Source organism: Rattus norvegicus, chromosome 4, assembly GCF_021556685.1.
Source record: "Rattus norvegicus strain SHRSP/BbbUtx chromosome 4, alternate assembly SHRSP_T2T, whole genome shotgun sequence".
Classification (NCBI taxonomy): Eukaryota; Metazoa; Chordata; class Mammalia; order Rodentia; family Muridae; genus Rattus; species Rattus norvegicus.
Genome location: NC_141537.1, coordinates 166,580,079 through 166,602,509, shown reverse-complemented (window position 1 = coordinate 166,602,509; position 22,431 = coordinate 166,580,079). Strand labels below are relative to the sequence as shown.

Sequence of the window (22,431 nt, the reverse complement as noted above, 5' to 3'; positions counted from 1 at the left end):
TAGAAATTGCACACTTGTATATAAACCAACCGAAGATGAGGTTTGAGTGTTCATCTTGGTGGATTTTTCCTTTGATGAATATGAAGTGTCCTTCCTTATCTTTTTTGATGACTTTTAAGTGAAAATTGATTTTATTTGATATTAGAATGGCTACTCCAGCTTGCTTCTTCTGACCATTTGCTTGGAAAGTTGTTTTCCAGCCTTTCACTCTGAGGTACTGTCTGTCTTTGTCTCTGCGGTGTGTTTCCTGTAGGCAGCAGAATGCAGGGTCCTCATTGCGTATCCAGTTTGTTAATCTATGTCTTTTTTTTTGGGGAGTTGAGGTCATTGATGTTGAGAGTTATTAAGGAATAGTGATTATTGTTTCCTGTTATATTCATATTTGGATGTGAGGTTATGTTTGTGTGCTTTTCTTCTCTTTGTTTTGTTGCCAAGAAGGTTAGTTTCTTGCTTCTTCTAGGGTATAGCTTGCCTCCTTATGTTGGGCTTTACCCTTTATTATCCTTTGTAGTGCTGGATTTGTAGAAAGATATTGTGTAAATTTGGTTTTGTCATGGAATATCTTGGTTTCTCCATCTTTGTTAATTGAGAGTTTTGCAGGATACAGTAACTTAGGCTGGCATTTGTGTTCTCTTCGTGTCTGTATGACATCTGTCCAGGATCTTCTGGCCTTCATAGTTTCTGGCGAAAAGTCTGGTGTGATTCTGATAGGTCTACCTTTATATGTTACTTGACCTTTTTCCCTTACTGCTATTAATATTCTTTCTTTATTTTGTGCATTTGGTGTTTTGACAATTATGTGACGGGAGGTGTTTCTTTTCTGGTCCAATCTATTTGGAGTTCTGTAGGCTTTTTGTATGCCTATGGGTATCTCTTTTTTTAGGTTAGGGAAGTTTTCTTCTATGATTTTGTGGAAGATATTTACTGGTCCTTTGAGCTGGGAGTCTTCACTCTCTTCTATACCTATTATCCTTAGGTTTGATCTTCTCATTGTGTCCTGGATTTCCTGTATGTTTTGGACCAGTAGCTTTTTCTGCTTTACATTATCTTTGACAGTTGAGACAATGATTTCTATGGAATCTTCTGCTCCTGAGATTCTCTCTTCCATCTCTTGTATTCCGTTGGTGAAGCTTGTATCTACAGCTCCTTGTCTCTTCTTTTGATTTTCTATGTCCAGGGTTGTTTCCATGTGTTCTTTCTTGATTGCTTCTATTTTCATTTTTAATTCCTTCAACTGTTTGATTGTGTTTTCCTGGAATTCCTTCAGGGATTTTTTCGATTCCTCTCTGTAGGCTTCTACTAGTTCTCTATGGGAGTTCTTCACGTCTTTCTTGAAGTCCTCCAGCATCATGATCAAATATGATTTTGAAAGTAGATCTTGCTTTTCTGGTGTGTTTGGATATTCCATGTTTATTTTGGTGGGAGAATTGGGCTCTGATGATGTCATGTAGTCTTGGTTTCTGTTGCTTGGGTTCCTGCGCTTACCTCTCGCAATCAGATTATCTCTAGTGTTACTTTGTTCTGCTATTTCTTTTTTTTTCTCTTAAATTTAGAGAATACTGTATTAGTTTTTGTAATCAAACCCACGTAGATAAGACCTTACATATTTAATACAGTGTGTTACCCCTGTACAAATGGAAAAAACTTAAGTTCAACCTTTCTAGACCAATATGGCTGTTAATTTCTGTACAGTGCCAACTCAACACAGTAAACGGGGATACTTTTTTCCAAAGTTGACAGCACAGCTAAAGTTTCAAAAAATTCAAATGATATATCTGTATATATATATTTATATTTATATAGAAAGACCAATAATAGCAGTGTGTTATGCATCAACAGCAGCAACAGCTTTTCCAGATTCTGCAGTCATCTGAACAAAACTGTAGAGACATCCAGCACACTCCATTAAAAAAAAAAAACAAAAAAGTTAAAAAAAACAAGACCCGAGAAAACAGCACAGTTCTGTTACTCTTGTGGTACCTGGCACCATTTTTTTTAAATTAGCTTCTCAATCATCATCTGGGAAGAAAACATTCTGTGCAACATCATTAAAAACAGCTCTGATAAAGCACGGACTACTACGTATCATAAAGCAGGTACAAGCTATTTTACATCCACAGAGGTATGATACAGTACTGTCCTACATCTACAATACTAGAGGATACAAGTGAAAAGGCATTATTTGAGACTTGATTCTACTTTTCCAGCAGAGGGCCCAAAGGATGGTGTGACACAGCTTTGTAAAGAAACATACTCTAGACAGGATTTCCTTTCACTAGTGGCACAGTTCTAAGGATTCATTCTCTCCATGAATGTCAGCTAAAACCGTTATTAAAAAATGAAATATCCCTAGAACAAAACCGTATAACCACCGGATTCACATGACGATGACCTAGTGGAGACAAGCTGGACCTCACCTTACCAACAAGCTATCAAATCTGTTATGTTTAAACAGTGAGACCTCCAAGGAAGGAGATGCCAGGTAGTGCTTCAAAGCTTCGGACCACAATCAAACACAGCATCCTTTTCAACAGAAGCAGAAGCTCATCTGAATATGCTCAAGGATGCTGACATCGACATTTATTCATCTCCTCACTCATCCAGGAAGAAGGGGAGATCAGTTACTACTGTACTTTATTGTGTTCAACCAAATCACCATGTTACAAATATAGCTAGCTGCCATAATAAAAAATAAGGCTCCTCTATCCAGCACCAGATAGCATCATTTTACTTTCAAGCCTAGAAATTGCACACTTGTATATAAACCAACCGAAGATGAGGTTTGAGAGTTCATCTGGTGGATTTTTCCTTTGATGAATATGAAGTGTCCTTCCTTATCTTTTTTGATGACTTTTAAGTGAAAATTGATTTTATTTGATATTAGAATGGCTACTCCAGCTTGCTTCTTCTGACCATTTGCTTGGAAAGTTGTTTTCCAGCCTTTCACTCTGAGGTACTGTCTGTCTTTTCTCTGCGGTGTGTTTCCTGTAGGCAGCAGAATGCAGGGTCCTCATTGCGTATCCAGTTTGTTAATCTATGTCTTTTTATTGGGGAGTTGAGGTCATTGATGTTGAGAGATATTAAGGAATAGTGATTATTGTTTCCTGTTATATTCATATTTGGATGTGAGGTTATGTTTGTGTGCTTTTCTTCTCTCTGTTTTGTTGCCAAGACGATTAGTTTCTTGCTTCTTCTAGGGTATAGCTTGCCTCCTTATGTTGGGCTTTACCCTTTATTATCCTTTGTAGTGCTGGATTTGTAGGAAGATATTGTGTAAATTTGGTTTTGTCATGGAATATCTTGGTTTCTCCATCTTTGTTAATTGAGAGTTTTGCAGGATACAGTAACTTGGGCTGGCATTTGTGTTCTCTTAGTGTCTGTATGACATCTGTCCAGGATCTTCTGGCCTTCATAGTTTCTGGCGAAAAGTCTGGTGTGATTCTGATAGGTCTGCCTTTATATGTTACTTGACCTTTTTCCCTTACTGCTTTTAATATTCTTTCTTTATTTTGTGCGTTTGGTGTTTTGACAATTATGTGACGGGAGGTGTTTCTTTTCTGGTCCAATCTATTTGGAGTTCTGTAGGCTTTTTGTATGCCTATGGGTATCTCTTTTTTTAGGTTAGGGAAGTTTTCTTCTATGATTTTGTGGAAGATATTTACTGGTCCTTTGAGCTGGGAGTCTTCACTCTCTTCTATACCTATTATCCTTAGGTTTGATCTTCTCATTGTGTCCTGGATTTCCTGTATGTTTTGGACCAGTAGCTTTTTCTGCTTTACATTATCTTTGACAGTTGAGACAATGATTTCTATGGAATCTTCTGCTCCTGAGATTCTCTCTTCCATCTCTTGTATTCCGTTGGTGAAGCTTGTATCTACAGCTCCTTGTCTTTTCTTTTGATTTTCTATGTCCAGGGTTGTTTCCATGTGTTCTTTCTTGATTGCTTCTATTTTCATTTTTAATTCCTTCAACTGTTTGATTGTGTTTTCCTGGAATTCCTTCAGGGATTTTTGCGATACCTCTCTGTAGGCTTCTACTAGTTCTCTAAGGGAGTTCTTCACGTCTTTCTTGAAGTCCTCCAGCATCATGATCAAATATGATTTTGAAAGTAGATCTTGCCTTTCTGGTGTGTTTGGATATTCCATGTTTCTTTTGGTGGGAGAATTGGGCTCTCATGATGCCATGTAGTCTTGGTTTCTGTTGCTTGGGTTCCTGCGCTTAACTCTCGCCATCAGATTATCTCTAGTGTTACTTTGTTCTGCTATTTCTTTTTTTTTTCTCTTAAATTTAGAGAATACTGTATTAGTTTTTGTAATCAAACCCACGTAGATAAGACCTTACATATTTAATACAGTGTGTTACCCCTGTACAAATGGAAAAAACTTAAGTTCAACATTTCTAGACCAATATGGCTGTTAATTTCTGTACAGTGCCAACTCAACACAGTAAACGGGGATACTTTTTTCCAAAGTTGACAGCACAGCTAAAGTTTCAAAAAATTCAAATGATATATCTGTATATATATATTTATATTTATATAGAAAGACCAATAATAGCAGTGTGTTATGCATCAACAGCAGCAACAGCTTTTGCAGATTCTGCAGTCATCTGAACAAAACTGTAGAGACATCCAGCACACTCCATTAAAAAAATAAAAACCAAAAAGTAAAAAAACAAGACCCGAGAAAACAGCACAGTTCTGTTACTCTTGTGGTACCTGGCACCATTTTTTTTAAATTAGCTTCTCAATCATCATCTGGGAAGAAAACATTCTGTGCAACATCATTAAAAACAGCTCTGATAAAGCACGGTCACTACTACTTATCATAAAGCAGGTACAAGCTATTTTACATCCACAGAGGTATGATACAGTACTGTCCTACATCTATAATACTAGAGGATACAAGTGAAAAGGCATTATTTGAGACTTGATTCTACTTTTCCAGCAGAGGGCCCAAAGGATGGTGTGACACAGCTTTGTAAAGAAACATACTCTAGACAGGATTTCCTTTCACTAGTGGCACAGTTCTAAGGATTCATTCTCTCCATGAATGTCAGCTAAAACCGTTATTAAAAAATGAAATATCCCTAGAACAAAACCGTATAACCACCGGATTCACATGACGATGACCTAGTGGAGACAAGATGGACCTCACCTTACCAACAAGCTATCAAATCTGTTATGTTTAAACAGTGAGACCTCCAAGGAAGGAGATGCCAAGTAGTGCTTCAAAGCTTCGGACCACAATCAAACACAGCATCCTTTTCAACAGAAGCAGAAGCTCATCTGAATATGCTCAAGGATGCTGACATCGACATTTATTCATCTCCTCACTCATCCAGGAAGAAGGGGAGATCAGTTACTACTGTACTTTATTGTGTTCAACCAAATCACCATGTTACAAATATAGCTAGCTGCCATAATAAAAAATAAGGCTCCTCTATCCAGCACCAGATAGCATCATTTTACTTTCAAGCCTAGAAATTGCACACTTGTATATAAACCAACCGAAGATGAGGTTTGAGAGTTCATCTTGGTGGATTTTTCCTTTGATGAATATGAAGTGTCCTTCCTTATCTTTTTTGATGACTTTTAAGTGAAAATTGATTTTATTTGATATTAGAATGGCTACTCCAGCTTGCTTCTTCTGACCATTTGCTTGGAAAGTTGTTTTCCAGCCTTTCACTCTGAGGTACTGTCTGTCTTTTCTCTGCGGTGTGTTTCCTGTAGGCAGCAGAATGCAGGGTCCTCATTGCGTATCCAGTTTGTTAATCTATGTCTTTTTATTGGGGAGTTGAGGTCATTGATGTTGAGAGATATTAAGGAATAGTGATTATTGTTTCCTGTTATATTCATATTTGGATGTGAGGTTATGTTTGTGTGCTTTTCTTCTCTCTGTTTTGTTGCCAAGACGATTAGTTTCTTGCTTCTTCTAGGGTATAGCTTGCCTCCTTATGTTGGGCTTTACCCTTTATTATCCTTTGTAGTGCTGGATTTGTAGGAAGATATTGTGTAAATTTGGTTTTGTCATGGAATATCTTGGTTTCTCCATCTTTGTTAATTGAGAGTTTTGCAGGATACAGTAACTTGGGCTGGCATTTGTGTTCTCTTAGTGTCTGTATGACATCTGTCCAGGATCTTCTGGCCTTCATAGTTTCTGGCGAAAAGTCTGGTGTGATTCTGATAGGTCTGCCTTTATATGTTACTTGACCTTTTTCCCTTACTGCTTTTAATATTCTTTCTTTATTTTGTGCGTTTGGTGTTTTGACAATTATGTGACGGGAGGTGTTTCTTTTCTGGTCCAATCTATTTGGAGTTCTGTAGGCTTTTTGTATGCCTATGGGTATCTCTTTTTTTAGGTTAGGGAAGTTTTCTTCTATGATTTTGTGGAAGATATTTACTGGTCCTTTGAGCTGGGAGTCTTCACTCTCTTCTATACCTATTATCCTTAGGTTTGATCTTCTCATTGTGTCCTGGATTTCCTGTATGTTTTGGACCAGTAGCTTTTTCTGCTTTACATTATCTTTGACAGTTGAGACAATGATTTCTATGGAATCTTCTGCTCCTGAGATTCTCTCTTCCATCTCTTGTATTCCGTTGGTGAAGCTTGTATCTACAGCTCCTTGTCTTTTCTTTTGATTTTCTATGTCCAGGGTTGTTTCCATGTGTTCTTTCTTGATTGCTTCTATTTTCATTTTTAATTCCTTCAACTGTTTGATTGTGTTTTCCTGGAATTCCTTCAGGGATTTTTGCGATACCTCTCTGTAGGCTTCTACTAGTTCTCTAAGGGAGTTCTTCACGTCTTTCTTGAAGTCCTCCAGCATCATGATCAAATATGATTTTGAAAGTAGATCTTGCCTTTCTGGTGTGTTTGGATATTCCATGTTTCTTTTGGTGGTAGAATTGGGCTCTCATGATGCCATGTAGTCTTGGTTTCTGTTGCTTGGGTTCCTGCGCTTAACTCTCGCCATCAGATTATCTCTAGTGTTACTTTGTTCTGCTATTTCTTTTTTTTTTCTCTTAAATTTAGAGAATACTGTATTAGTTTTTGTAATCAAACCCACGTAGATAAGACCTTACATATTTAATACAGTGTGTTACCCCTGTACAAATGGAAAAAACTTAAGTTCAACATTTCTAGACCAATATGGCTGTTAATTTCTGTACAGTGCCAACTCAACACAGTAAACGGGGATACTTTTTTCCAAAGTTGACAGCACAGCTAAAGTTTCAAAAAATTCAAATGATATATCTGTATATATATATTTATATTTATATAGAAAGACCAATAATAGCAGTGTGTTATGCATCAACAGCAGCAACAGCTTTTCCAGATTCTGCAGTCATCTGAACAAAACTGTAGAGACATCCAGCACACTCCATTAAAAAAATAAAAACCAAAAAGTAAAAAAACAAGACCCGAGAAAACAGCACAGTTCTGTTACTCTTGTGGTACCTGGCACCATTTTTTTTAAATTAGCTTCTCAATCATCATCTGGGAAGAAAACATTCTGTGCAACATCATTAAAAACAGCTCTGATAAAGCACGGTCACTACTACTTATCATAAAGCAGGTACAAGCTATTTTACATCCACAGAGGTATGATACAGTACTGTCCTACATCTATAATACTAGAGGATACAAGTGAAAAGGCATTATTTGAGACTTGATTCTACTTTTCCAGCAGAGGGCCCAAAGGATGGTGTGACACAGCTTTGTAAAGAAACATACTCTAGACAGGATTTCCTTTCACTAGTGGCACAGTTCTAAGGATTCATTCTCTCCATGAATGTCAGCTAAAACCGTTATTAAAAAATGAAATATCCCTAGAACAAAACCGTATAACCACCGGATTCACATGACGATGACCTAGTGGAGACAAGATGGACCTCACCTTACCAACAAGCTATCAAATCTGTTATGTTTAAACAGTGAGACCTCCAAGGAAGGAGATGCCAAGTAGTGCTTCAAAGCTTCGGACCACAATCAAACACAGCATCCTTTTCAACAGAAGCAGAAGCTCATCTGAATATGCTCAAGGATGCTGACATCGACATTTATTCATCTCCTCACTCTTCCAGGAAGAAGGTGAGATCAGTTACTACTGTACTTTATTGTGTTCAACCAAATCACCATGTTACAAAAATAGCAAGCTGCCATAATAAAAAATAAGGCTCCTCTATCCAGCACCAGATAGCATCATTTTACTTTCAAGCCTAGAAATTGCACACTTGTATATAAACCAACCGAAGATGAGGTTTGAGTGTTCATCTTGGTGGATTTTTCCTTTGATGAATATGAAGTGTCCTTCCTAATCTTTTTTGATGACTTTTAAGTGAAAATTGATTTTATTTGATATTAGAATGGCTACTCCAGCTTGCTTCTTCTGACCATTTGCTTGGAAAGTTGTTTTCCAGCCTTTCACTCTGAGGTACTGTCTGTCTTTGTCTCTGAGGTGTGTTTCCTGTAGGCAGCAGAATGCAGGGTCCTCATTGCGTATCCAGTTTGTTAATCTATGTCTTTTTATTGGGGAGTTGAGGTCATTGATGTTGAGAGATATTAAGGAATAGTGATTATTGTTTCCTGTTATATTCATATTTGGATGTGAGGTTATGTTTGTGTGCTTTTCTTCTCTTTGTTTTGTTGCCAAGAAGGTTAGTTTCTTGCTTCTTCTAGGGTATAGCTTGCCTCCTTATGTTGGGCTTTACCCTTTATTATCCTTTGTAGTGCTGGATTTGTAGAAAGATATTGTGTAAATTTGGTTTTGTCTGGAATATCTTGGTTTCTCCAACTTTGTTAATTGAGAGGTTTGCAGGATACAGTAACTTGGGCTGGCATTTGTGTTCTCTTTGTGTCTGTATGACATCTGTCCAGGATCTTCTGGCCTTCATAGTTTCTGGCGAAAAGTCTGGTGTGATTCTGATAGGTCTACCTTTATATGTTACTTGACCTTTTTCCCTTACTGCTTTTAATATTCTTTCTTTATTTTGTGCATTTGGTGTTTTGACAATTATGTGACGGGAGGTGTTTCTTTTCTGGTCCAATCTATTTGGATTTCTGTAGGCTTTTTGTATGCCTATGGGTATCTCTTTTTTTAGGTTAGGGAAGTTTTCTTCTATGATTTTGTGGAAGATATTTACTGGTCCTTTGAGCTGGGAGTCTTCACTCTCTTCTATACCTATTATCCTTAGGTTTGATCTTCTCATTGTGTCCTGGATTTCCTGTATGTTTTGGACCAGTAGCTTTTTCTGCTTTACATTATCTTTGACAGTTGAGACAATGATTTCTATGGAATCTTCTGCTCCTGAGATTCTCTCTTCCATCTCTTGTATTCCGTTGGTGAAGCTTGTATCTACAGCTCCTTGTCTTTTCTTTTGATTTTCTATGTCCAGGGTTGTTTCCATGTGTTCTTTCTTGATTGCTTCTATTTTCATTTTTAATTCCTTCAACTGTTTGATTGTGTTTTCCTGGAATTCCTTCAGGGATTTTTGCGATTCCTCTCTGTAGGCTTCTACTAGTTCTCTATGGGAGTTCTTCACGTCTTTCTTGAAGTCCTCCAGCATCATGATCAAATATGATTTTGAAAGTAGATCTTGCTTTTCTGGTGTGTTTGGATATTCCATGTTTATTTTGGTGGGAGAATTGGGCTCTGATGATGTCATGTAGTCTTGGTTTCTGTTGCTTGGGTTCCTGCGCTTACCTCTCGCCATCAGATTATCTCTAGTGTTACTTTGTTCTGCTATTTCTTTTTTTTTTCTCTTAAATTTAGAGAATACTTTATTAGTTTTTGTAATCAAACCCACGTAGATAAGTCCTTACATATTTAATACAGTGTGTTACCCCTGTACAAATGGAAAAAACTTAAGTTCAACATTTCTAGACCAATATGGCTGTTAATTTCTGTACAGTGCCAACTCAACACAGTAAACGGGGATACTTTTTTCCAAAGTTGACAGCACAGCTAAAGTTTCAAAAAATTCAAATTATATATCTGTATATATACATTTATATTTATATAGAAAGACCAATAATAGCAGTGTGTTATGCATCAACAGCAGCAACAGCTTTTCCAGAATCTGCAGTCATCTGAACAAAACTGTAGAGACATCCAGCACACTCCATTAAAAAAAAAAAACAAAAAAGTTAAAAAAAACAAGACCCGAGAAAACAGCACAGTTCTGTTACTCTTGTGGTACCTGGCACCATTTTTTTTAAATTAGCTTCTCAATCATCATCTGGGAAGAAAACATTCTGTGCAACATCATTAAAAACAGCTCTGATAAAGCACAGACTACTACGTATCATAAAGCAGGTACAAGCTATTTTACATCCACAGAGGTATGATACAGTACTGTCCTACATCTATAGTACGAGAGGATACAATTTAAAAGGCATTATTTGAGACTTGATTCTACTTTTCCAGCAGAGGGCCCAAAGGATGGTGTGACACAGCTTTGTAAAGAAACATACTCTAGACAGGATTTCCTTTCACTAGTGGCACAGTTCTAAGGATTCATTCTCTCCATGAATGTCAGCTAAAACCGTTATTAAAAAATGAAATATCCCTAGAACAAAACCGTATAACCACCAGATTCACATGACGATGACCTAGTGGAGACAAGCTGGACCTCACCTTACCAACAAGCTATCAAATCTGTTATGTTTAAACAGTGAGACCTCCAAGGAAGGAGATGCCAAGTAGTGCTTCAAAGCTTCGGACCACAATCAAACACAGCATCCTTTTCAACAGAAGCAGAAGCTCATCTGAATATGCTCAAGGATGCTGACATCGACATTTAATCATCTCCCCACTCATCCAGGAAGAAGGGGAGATCAGTTACTACTGTACTTTATTGTGTTCAACCAAATCACCATGTTACAAAAATAGCAAGCTGCCATAATAAAAAATAAGGCTCCTCTATCCAGCACCAGATAGCATCATTTTACTTTCAAGCCTAGAAATTGCACACTTGTATATAAACCAACCGAAGATGAGGATTGAGAGCTCAACTTGGTGGATTTTTCCTTTGATGAATATGAAGTGTCCTTCCTTATCTTTTTTGATGACTTTTAAGTGAAAATTGATTTTATTTGATATTAGAATGGCTACTCCAGCTTGCTTCTTCTGACCATTTGCTTGGAAAGTTGTTTTCCAGCCTTTCACTCTGAGGTACTGTCTGTCTTTGTCTCTGAGGTGTGTTTCCTGTAGGCAGCAGAATGCAGGGTCCTCATTGCGTATCCAGTTTGTTAATCTATGTCTATTTATTGGGGAGTTGAGGTCATTGATGTTGAGAGATATTAAGGAATAGTGATTATTGCTTCCTGTTATATTCATATTTGGATGTGAGGTTATGTTTGTGTGCTTTTCTTCTCTCTGTTTTGTTGCCAAGACGATTAGTTTCTTGCTTCTTCTAGGGTATAGCTTGCCTCCTTATGTTGGGCTTTACACTTTATTATCCTTTGTAGTGCTGGATTTGTAGGAAGATATTGTGTAAATTTGGTTTTGTCATGGAATATCTTGGTTTCTCCATCTTTGTTAATTGAGAGTTTTGCAGGATACAGTAACTTGGGCTGGCATTTGTGTTCTCTTAGTGTCTGTATGACATCTGTCCAGGATCTTCTGGCCTTCATAGTTTCTGGCGAAAAGTCTGGTGTGATTCTGATAGGTCTACCTTTATATGTTACTTGACCTTTTTCCCTTACTGCTTTTAATATTCTTTCTTTATTTTGTGCGTTTGGTGTTTTGACTATTATGTGACGGGAGGTGTTTCTTTTCTGGTCCAATCCATTTGGAGTTCTGTAGGCTTCTTGTATGCCTATGGGTATCTCTTTTTTTAGGTTAGGGAAGTTTTCTTCTATGATTTTGTGGAAGATATTTACTGGTCCTTTGAGCTGGGAGTCTTCACTCTCTTATATACCTATTATCCTTAGGATTGATCTTCCCATTGAGTCCTGGATTTCCTGTATGTTTTGGACCAGTAGCTTTTTCTGCTTTATATTATCTTTGACAGTTGAGTCAATGATTTCTATGGAATCTTCTGCTCCGGAGATTCTCTCTTCCATCTCTTGTATTCTGTTGGTGAATCTTCTATCTACAGCTCCTTGTCTTTTCTTTTGATTTTCTATGTCCAGGGTTGTTTCCATGTGTTCTTTCTTGATTGCTTCTATTTCCATTTTTAATTCCTTCAACTGTTTGATTGTGTTTTCCTGGAATTCCTTCAGGGATTTTTGCGATTCCTCTCTGTAGGCTTCTACTTGTTCTCTAAGGGAGTTCTTTATGTCTTTCTTGAAGTCCTCCAGCATCATGATCAAATATGATTTTGAAAGTAGATCTTGCTTTTCTGGTGTGTTTGGATATTCCGTGTTTGCTTTGGTGGGAGAATTGGGCTCCGATGATGCCATGTAGTCTTGGTTTCTGTTGCTTGGGTTCCTGCGCTTGCCTCTCGCCATCAGATTATCTCTAGTATTACTTTGTTCTGCTATTTCTGACCATGGCTAGACTGTCCTATAAGCCTGTGTTTCAGGAGTGCTGTAGACCTGTTTTCTGTTTTCTTTCAGCCAGTTATGGGGACAGATTGTTCTGCTTTTGGTCGTGTAGTTTTTCTTCTCTAGAGGTGTTCAGCTGTTCCTGTGGGCCTGTGACTTGAGTTCACCAGGCAGGCCTCCTGCAGGGGAAAAACTGGACCCACCCGCGGTTCCAAGGCTCAAGTTTGCTCGCTGGGCACTGCCCAAGTCCTCTCTGTGGCGACAGCAACCGGGAAGATCTGCGCCGCTCCCTCCGGGATCCTCTGTTCATCAGGGTTCCAGATGAAGTTTGGTGTTCTCCTCTGGCGTCTGGATGTGTGCAGAGTGCAGTCTAGTCTGGTTTCCCAGGCGTGTCTGCCTCTCTGTAGGTTTAGCTCTCCCTCCCACGGGATTTGGGTGCAGAGAACTGTTTATCCGGTCTGTTTCCTTCAGGTTCCGGCGGTGTCCCAGGCACAGGGGTCCTGCCGCTCCTGGGCCCTCCCCTACGGGAACCCAGAGGCCTTATACAGTTGCCTCTTGGGCCAGGGATGTGGGCAGGGGTGGGCAGCGTTCGTGGTCTCCTCCGCTCCGCAGCCCCAGGAGTGCCCAGCTGATCACGTGGTGAGGTCCCTCTCCCACGGGGTTTGGGAGCAGAGAGCTGCCGCGGGCCGGGATCCGTGGGTGTGGGACCTCTGGCAAACACAGGAAGTGCCCGGTCCTAGAGGAACCCTGCCTCCATGTGTCCTGAGTCCACCAGGCAGACCTCCTGCAGGGGAAAAGTTGGTCCCACCTGCGGCCCCAAGGCCTTGCTCCTGAGTCACTGCCCAAGTCCTCTCCTCTGCGGCAGCAACCAGGAAGATCTGCGCCGCTCCCCGCGGGAGCCCCCGTGCACCAGGTTTCCAGATGACGCCCGGTGCTTTCCTCTGGCGTGTGGATGTGCACAGAGTGCAGTCTCTTCTGGTTTCCCAGGCGTGTCCGCCTCTCTGAAGGTTTAGCTCTCCCTCCCACGGGATTTGGGTGCAGAGAACTGTTTATCCGGTCTGTTTCCTTCAGGTTCCGGTGGTGTCTCAGGCGCAGGGGTCCTGCCGCTCCTGGGCCCTCCCCTACGGGAACCCAGAGGCCTTATACAGTTGCCTCTTGGGCCAGGGATGTGGGCAGGGGTGGGCAGCGCTGGCGGCCTCCTCTGCTCTGCAGCCCCAGGAGTGCCCACCTGATCAGGCGGTGAGGTCCCTCTCCCACGGGGCCTGGGAGCAGAGAGCTGCTGCAGGCCGGGACCCTCAGGTGTGGGACCTCCTGTTCTGCTATTTCTGACAGTGGCTAAACTGTCCTATATGCCTGTGTGTCAGGAGTGCTGTAGACCTGTTTTCCTGTTTTCTTTCAGCCAGTTATGGGGACAGAGTGTTCTGCTTTCAGGCGTGTAGTTTTTCCTCTCTACAGGTCTTCAGCTGTTCCTGTGGGCCTGTGTCTTGAGTGCACCGGAGCCTCAGTGCACCAGGGCTCCAGATGGCGCCTGGTGTTCTCCCCCGGCGTCCGAGATGTGTGCGCAGAGTGCAGTCTCCCCCGGCCCCCCAGGCGTGCCCGCCTCCCCGAAGGTCCAGCTCTCCCTCCCACAGGACCCGGGTGCAGAGAATCGTCCATCCGGTCTGTCCCCTTCAGGCTCTGGCGGTGTCCCAGGTGCAGGGGCCCCGCCGCTTCTGGGCCCTCCCCCACAGGAACCCAGAGGCCCCACACAGTTTCCTCCTGGGCCAGGGATGTGGGCAGTGTTGGTGGTCTCCTCCGCTCTGCAGCCCCGGGAGTGTGCACCCGACCAGGAGGTGAGGTCTCTCCCCCACGGGGCTTGGGAGCAGAGAGCTGCTGCGGGCCGGGATCCGCGGGTCAATATTTTTAACTTTTAAAAGTTATAATGGGTGCTACATGTAGATGGATAGGATTAACATAGTGGAAATGGATATCTTGCCAAAATCAATCCACAAACTTAATGCAATTCCCATGAAAATTCCAAAGCAAGTTTTTACAGACCTTGAAAATGTAATTATCAACTTCATATGGAAAAATAAAAATTCATGAAGTACAGGGTAGCTAAAATAATCCTGCACAGTAAAAGAAATTCTGGAAGTATCATCTGACTTACTTAAAGCTTCACTACTGTGCAATAGAAATGAACTATGCATTTTATTGGTATAAAAACAGATAGGCTAATTAATGCAATCAAATCAAAGGCAGAAGTAAAACCACACACCTACAGACACTTAATTTTTTTACAAAAAGTAAAATCCATACAATGAAAATGGGAGAGAGCATCTTCAACAAATGATGCTGGTTTAAATGGATGCCTACATGTAGAAGAAAGCAAATAGATTCTTGTTTATCACACAGCACAAAAGTCAAGTTAAAGAGGATCAACATAAAACCATAAATACAAAATTTAAAAGGACAGAAAGATTGGAATAGCTTTGAACTCATTGGTACAAGACACAACTCTATGAAGAGAACACTTACAGCTCAGACACTAAGATCAACAGTAAATGGGACTTTATGAAACTGAAAAATTATGTAAGGCAAAGGAAACTTTCTATAGGATAAAATAAGAGCCTACAGATTGGAAAATGTCTTCCTCAGCTCTAATTCTGATAGAGGGATAATATCCAAAATATATAAAACAAGTGAGAAGTTATATATATATATATATATATATATATATATATATATATATATATATATATATATATATATATATGTTTGTGTGTCTTGTGTGTTGGGTATTTTTTTAACAAACATAAATTTACAGACAAAACTCAGGAAAAGTAAAATATTTTTAAGTTTTTCTTGTATTACCTTGCCATGTGAGCTCAGGACTTTCTGTTTTGTGATGCACTTTGGTCAAAGAAACTAAATTGGAGTATCATCAATTAATTCCATTCATTCTGCAATCATTATATTTTTCAATGTTAACTATGCCCCTTACAGTTGGCATTTTTATATTTATTCAGATTTAGTTGTACAGATCCTAGAGGAAATTACTGCTCTTTGGCTTTACAGTTAATGCGCATCCTCCTAACCTTTGGCCATAAAAACAATCCAACACTCACTCTGTGTTCAGTTTCTCTTAACTACCCACCTCTTTTTCAAGTGCACTGGTGGCCCCTTTCTTCCCACTATTGCTATGGTTACAGTAATGAACAAATAACTCTGAAGTTTTTGTTTACATCCCTGTTTGCTTGATATTAGAGGAGGCAAACAATATGCAGAAAGCACAAGGAACTGTACTCTGTGCATGTGGTTAGCTTCTGTGGTAAAGATAATACTCTCTCAACAGAGATAAGGATGCAAAAAGGTCTCAGCACCTTTAATATTTCTGTGGGCACTGTGACAAAAAATTCTTAGATAAGGGAGAAATGTGGGTTTTCTAGAGCAGCAATAGCTCAGATCAGTAGATGTGTCATTTTCTCAGTTTTGCTCAAGTATCCTCCCTATCCTGTTCTTCCAACACCTGCACTCTTAGAAAATCTATCCAGTTTGTGTCTTAGAGAAGCTTCTGGAAGCTCTTAAAAATCTACCATCATCTGTTCATATCCCTGATAACAGCTACTCTAAACCTATGAATGAGGTGACATGCTCTTAATGATCTCATGAAAACACGTGATTGAAGTTTCAGTGTTTTGTTCAGAGTTATATGATAAGCAAAGACTAGAGTGTTGTCCCATGAACAATAATGTGTAATGCTGAATGCAACTTACTATCCATTTACCAATTCAGGATTAAAAGCTTTTTTTGGAAATGATAGTGATCATTTTTACCTTAATCCCAGCACTTGGGAAACTCGGGCAATCTCTATGATTTTGAGGCTATCCAAGTCTATGTATGAGTTCCAGAACACCCAGTGTTAATAGTGAAATCCTTTCTCAGAAACAAAAACAAAACAAAACAAAACAAAAAGCTATTTGTGTATTTTATTAAACCTTCACATGAACTTTGTAAAGAAATTGCTCTTCTGATTTTTGTGCTCAAATAATTTATGAATGATGAGATTTATGTAAAGTTAAATGAGTCTGAGATAGTATTTCCAGTCATGTCTCCCCAGATCCCAGATTCATTCTTTGTGAGAAGCTAAAATCCAGACCCTTCTAAGTGCCATTGTATCTATTTTCTATGCATGCATTGATGATGTATGTGGAGCATAGGTTCAGAGTTAGTTATACAGGGTCCTTAAGTAAGTCAGTTGACTTCTTCGGCATCGTTTTTAATAGAAAACTGAGATATCACAAGCATCTGCTTGCAATGGGACATTGGAACCATCTTACCAACACTGCTGTGGCTACATCCTACTTGACCCTTCCCATACCTCCAAAATTGTGTGTGTGGGCTAGAAATACAGGAATTCTTCCCTGAGGAGGGTGGTGAGACAAAACAGAGTAGCTGGAGTGATTACTGAGTCAACACATTCCACCCATGTAACTTTTCTTTTACTGTTCAGATGATTTAATGCCTATCATCTGTTTCAGCAAACATAAGGTGCATGATAATGGCAGACTTGAGTGGTGACTCAAGGTACTTACGTTAAAGTATCCAAAATTGGATTTTGAAGTGTCTCAGTGGGTAAAAGCATTTACCACACAAGCCTGATGACATCCCCAAATTTGTTTCATTGAATCCTTGGTAGAAGAAATAAATCCCCAAAGTTGTCCTCTGAGAATCAAGGCATCTATGTACTCAAACTACATTACACACACACATACACACACACACACACACACACACACACACACACACACACTCAGAGCAATAATTATCAATATAAAATTTGTCTTCTTTTCACATGATCATTTTCGTAGATCTATTAGATCTAGAAAAGGCATTAGACTAAATAATACACCCATTTATGTTAAAATTATTGAAGAGATCAGGAATTAAAGGCCAAATACTAAACATAATAAAAACAATTTACTACAAACTAGCAATCAAAATCAAGTTAAATGGAGATAAACTTGAAGCAATCCTTCTAAAATTGGGGAAAGACAAGCATGCCCACTCTCCCCATATCTATTTAATACAGTACTCAAAGTAATAGCTAAAGCAATAAGAGAAGAAAAAGAGATCAAGGAGATACCAATTGGAAAAGAAGAAATAAAGGTGTCACTATTTGTAGATGTTGAGATAGTATACATAAGCAACCCCAAAAATTCTACAGAAGAACTTTTCCAGTTGATAAATACCGTACGCAAATGGCTGGTTAGAAAATTAAGTCAAATAAATCGGTACCCTTTCTTTATACAAATGATAAACAGTCTGAGCCAGAAATTAGTGAAACAACTTAATTCACAATAGTCACAAATAACATAAAATATTTTGAGGTAACTCTAACAAAAGAAGTGAGAGATCTCTATGATAGTAACCTCAAGTCTCTCAAGAAAGAAATTGAAGAAGATCTCAGAAAATGGAGAGACCTACCATGTTCATGCATTAGAAAAATGGCCATCCCACTAAAGCACACTACAGAGTCAATGTAATCCCCATCTAAATCCCAGTACAATCCTTCAAAGACATGGAAAAAGCAATTCTCAAATTCATCTGGAAAGGCAAATAAAATAGAATATTAAAAACAATTCTTACCAATAAATGTCTGGGAGAATCTCATCTCATTGCTACTCTCAAGCTTACTACAGAGCAACAGTCATCAAAAAATGCATGGTATTGGTACCGAGGCAGACAGGTTGATCAATGGAATAGAATTGAAGACCCGAAAATGAAACCACACATTTATGCACATTTGATCTTTGAAAAAGAATCCAAAAATATACAATGGAGAAAAGAAATCCTCTTCAATAAATGGTGCTGGTCTAACTGTCTGTATGTAGAGAAATGAAAATCGACCCATATTTGTTCACCTGCACAAAGCTCAAGAAAGGACCTTAATGTAAAACCAAATACACTCAATCTAATAGAAGAGAAAGTAGGAAAGATCCTTGAACTCATTAGCACAGGGGGAAATTTCCTTAATAGAACCCTAGTGACTCATGCTCTAAAGTCGAGATTTGATAAATGGAACCTTATGAAACTGGAAAACTTCTCTAAGGCAAAGGACATAGCCAACATGACAAACCAACAACTTACAAATTTGAAAAACAATCTTCACAAACCTCATATCTGACAGAGAGTTAATATCCAAAGTATATAAAGAAGTGAAGAAGCTAACCACCAAAAAACCAAACAACCCAATCTTTAAATCCGTAAAAGCACAATTTAAGAAGAAAGACCCTGATCATATAATAAAGAGGCAGAACAGTCTATTGGTAAGCACATGTGTAGATTGTGAAGTGGGAGTAAACATTGGAGGTAGAGTTAAAAATGTTGAAGAAACGCTTGAGCAGTAATGATTCAAGCCTGGCTAGAAGTTAACAGTGGAGGAGAGAAGCAGGGGTTCCCTTCTGACTTACTCTTTTAAGCATCAGCCTTGAGAATGAATCTTCATTTCTTCTTCTAGTCTCAAGACCACCACCAATTCCTAGTGCTTCATCAAGCACTGTTTTTGATTTAAGAATAATTTAAATTGTTTTCATCAAACACAAACCAGCAAGTTGGAAAAGCTACAGTTTAATGAAAGTACAGTTTAGTGAGAGACTTGAACATATTCTGAAAAGGGTTACCTCATGTCAACAGACTATTGAAGCCAAATAGTCTTCTACCTCCTCTATTTATTCTATTATTATTATATTGTTTTAGTTATTATCCTTGTCACTTGTATTATTATTCTTATTATTATGATTATTGTGTTGTATGAGGTCAAGCCTTAGTACATACCTCCTGTGAACTGTACCCTCTATCAAAATGAAGTATCTAAAGTATTCAGCGTGTGAAACTTCACTAGAATTTGCAAACTCCTGAGCAATGTGTGCACAGCAATAACTTTCATCGAAGGTTTATTGATGCAAAAACCAGCTTTCATCTTAAAAGATATACAACACAGTATATTTTGGAAACATTTTGAGTGACCAAGGTTCCATGTTCCAATGTGAAAGCAGTTTCATGCAGTTTTGAAGTTTCAAAGAACCTAGAAAGTCATGTATCAAGGCAATTTCAGCATACATTAGTGGGTACATCAGAGAAGTAATTACATCAAGAGGGCAGAATCTTTTCTATGGGTCTTCAGAAGACATTCTAAGCCTTCAGGCTAGTGGAGTTTAGTGGTCAGCTATTTTCATAGATTTCATGAAGTTTTTAATCCATTAGTCACAGGATGCTAGTTCTGATATAGGTTAATTTAGAGGGCTAGAGCTAAACTCTGATAATATGATTAGTTCCTAGAACCCACACTATTACAACTTCCCCATGCCCCTGTAGTTTAAATCAGTCTATGATAAAACAGCTTCTTTCTAGCAATTTTTATCACAATCTCATGTGCAAAACTCATAGAAGAAAAATCACCTTTTCACATCTCTAGAACATCAATTGTGAATATTTTCATGCTAACTGGTAGACTGTAAATGATCTAGACATCGTGTAATGATCTATATTAGAATTCCTGCAATGTAAATCTCCTTGAGTCCATGACTCCATGCATAAAATATCTTTCTTAGTATATTCTAAAGTATATCCCATGTAGTTTTAAAACTAAGAAAAACAGAACACTATAAAACAGCTAGAACATTCAGTATTGGAGCATTATCTAATTAATTTATGATGAATAGAGGTGATTAATAATTACATATTGGTTTAAACATCTTGAGATCAATATCTATAAAATGAAGTACTGCTTATTAGTTTCCAGATAATTTACTATCAGAAGCATGTACTAAATTGCTATAGTTGTGTACAGCTGTAATACTTATATAGAAAAAAGTGAGCCCAGATGACTGTGAGTGGGAGAACAGAAAGCAAAAATGAAATTAAACAAACAAACCAAGAAACAAAAAGCAAAACTAAACACCAGAATAAAACCAAAACAAGGCATGAGTCTGTAGCTCAGGGACAGAGTATTTGCTGAGTAAGCTCATTGTCTCAGATTTCATATCTCAGCACTATAAAAACATCAGCAGCTAACCACTCCATTTGGAATGGTATCAATGTTGACAGTAAATATTATCTGTGATTACAAAGCTAGAAGTGGGTAGAGGAAGATTTAAAAGTGGAAATGTGAGTTCTCTAGAGGTATTTTTAATACACACTTAGCGGCAATTAGCATAATTCAAAATCGAGAAGTGTACAAGTAGTAGCCATAAGAGAAAATTTCCAACAGTCTATTACAAAATGTAAGCAGAGGAGTTTCAGTCCCTCTTTTTTCCCAATAGTTTAGCTAAAGACACTAGTTTTGCTCTATCGGCAGGAGTGTTTATCTTATTAGACTTCAAATATCATTTATGAACATTACATTTGCAGCATCTGGCATAATATGTTGCTACTTTCCTTTGCTCTCATATGTAGCTTTCAAAATCAATTTCCTCTTTTCACTTTGTTCAAGAGGAGGGGCAGAAAATCATGAGGTTGAGTATCATTCAGAAGAAATTTAATTTTGCCTTTCTTTTTGGAGTCTCTTGGGGATACAAATCAGGGAAGACCAGCTTTCCCTCAACTGGGGGATCCATTCCTTCTACCAGAATCACTTCTGTGTAGAGAAACAGGTAACAATTGCAGCTTTTATTGTTTTTCTATCAAATGATCAAATATACTTTAGAGAATTTCACAGGGTGTGACATGAAATAGGGATTGTTGGGGAAGTACTTTTTGTGTGTTAGATCAGGCTAACTGTGGCAGAATGTGAAAACTGTTATTCCACACTGGTGATTTTCTTTTGCAGTATGCTGTGACTTGTGTGCTTAGAAATAAATGTAGAGGAATTATGTAATACATTACTCTTTATATGTGTAAGGTGTTTATATATAAACCATCTGAAAGATGTTATGATATGATCTAGGTAAAATGTGTGTAAATATACTTGCTACAGAAGCCTGACAGAATACCTGAGCTTGATATCTGGAACTAACTCAAAGGAAGTTGGAGTGTCAGAATCAGCTTTGTAAAATTGTCTTCCAGACACATGCACCTTGGCTTGAGGCCCCCATCCCAAGAACAATAATAATAAATAACAATTATGAAAAAGAATTCTGTAATTGAAGGATTCTGTTTTTGTGAAGAAATAAAGAAAAAGATGAATTACTCCAGAAAACTTCATAAATTAAAAAACTAGAAGAGAATGCATCTGCAGCTTGTCTTTATTTTCTGTTGGCTCTCATCTCATTTATTAATGTGAGGGTATGGCCAGTTACAAAAGCTTACTGTTTACTAATGCATTGATATCTATCATCAGATTGTTTCCTTTATGGGCATTTCCTTACATATGCTAAAGTCTAACAAAACGTATTTTCATTTAGCCCACTCTTGCAACATCATGTATGAGTATGTTATATGTGACATGACTGTGTACATGGAATGATTTAAGATTAGAACTTCATATTGCATCCTCCAGGCCTCTCTCTGCTGTTCCCACACCCATCCTGGCAATGTGCCCTTTCTATTTTCCTGGTTCTTGGCAACTATTAAATATTACAACTCATTTTGAAGACTTTGGGCCAGGAGTCTCAGATGAGAAAGAATATTCATTGTTGTTTGTCTGGGCCTGAATTATCCTAGTCAGTAGGATCTTTTCTAGTTAAATCCATTTACCAGTATGAGTGGAATCTATAGACTGTGGCTTGCATGTAGACGTTGGCCATCTTAGGTGTTTGGGTCTTCAACACATAAACTCAAGTGATATTTTTGTGTCTTGGATCACATGTAGTAATGTCTGTGAAGGTCTGAGCATACTGTATAAATAAAGAGAGAAGAAAACATTTAATTGTGTTTATCAAAATGTGCAATAATAACTTTAAAGCAACATTTTTATTTATTACTTAAACTTTGATTCTTTGCTATTTGCATAGATTGTTTAAAA

At 38.4% G+C, this 22,431-nt stretch overlaps 1 protein-coding gene across 4 annotated transcripts in view; it reads right to left on the bottom strand.

Moving 5' to 3' along the window:
• Nucleotides 1–22,431, bottom strand: part of LOC134486850 (uncharacterized) — a 216,729-nt gene that overhangs the window by 172,775 nt on the left and 21,523 nt on the right. The gene's annotated exons all lie outside the window — the stretch shown is intronic.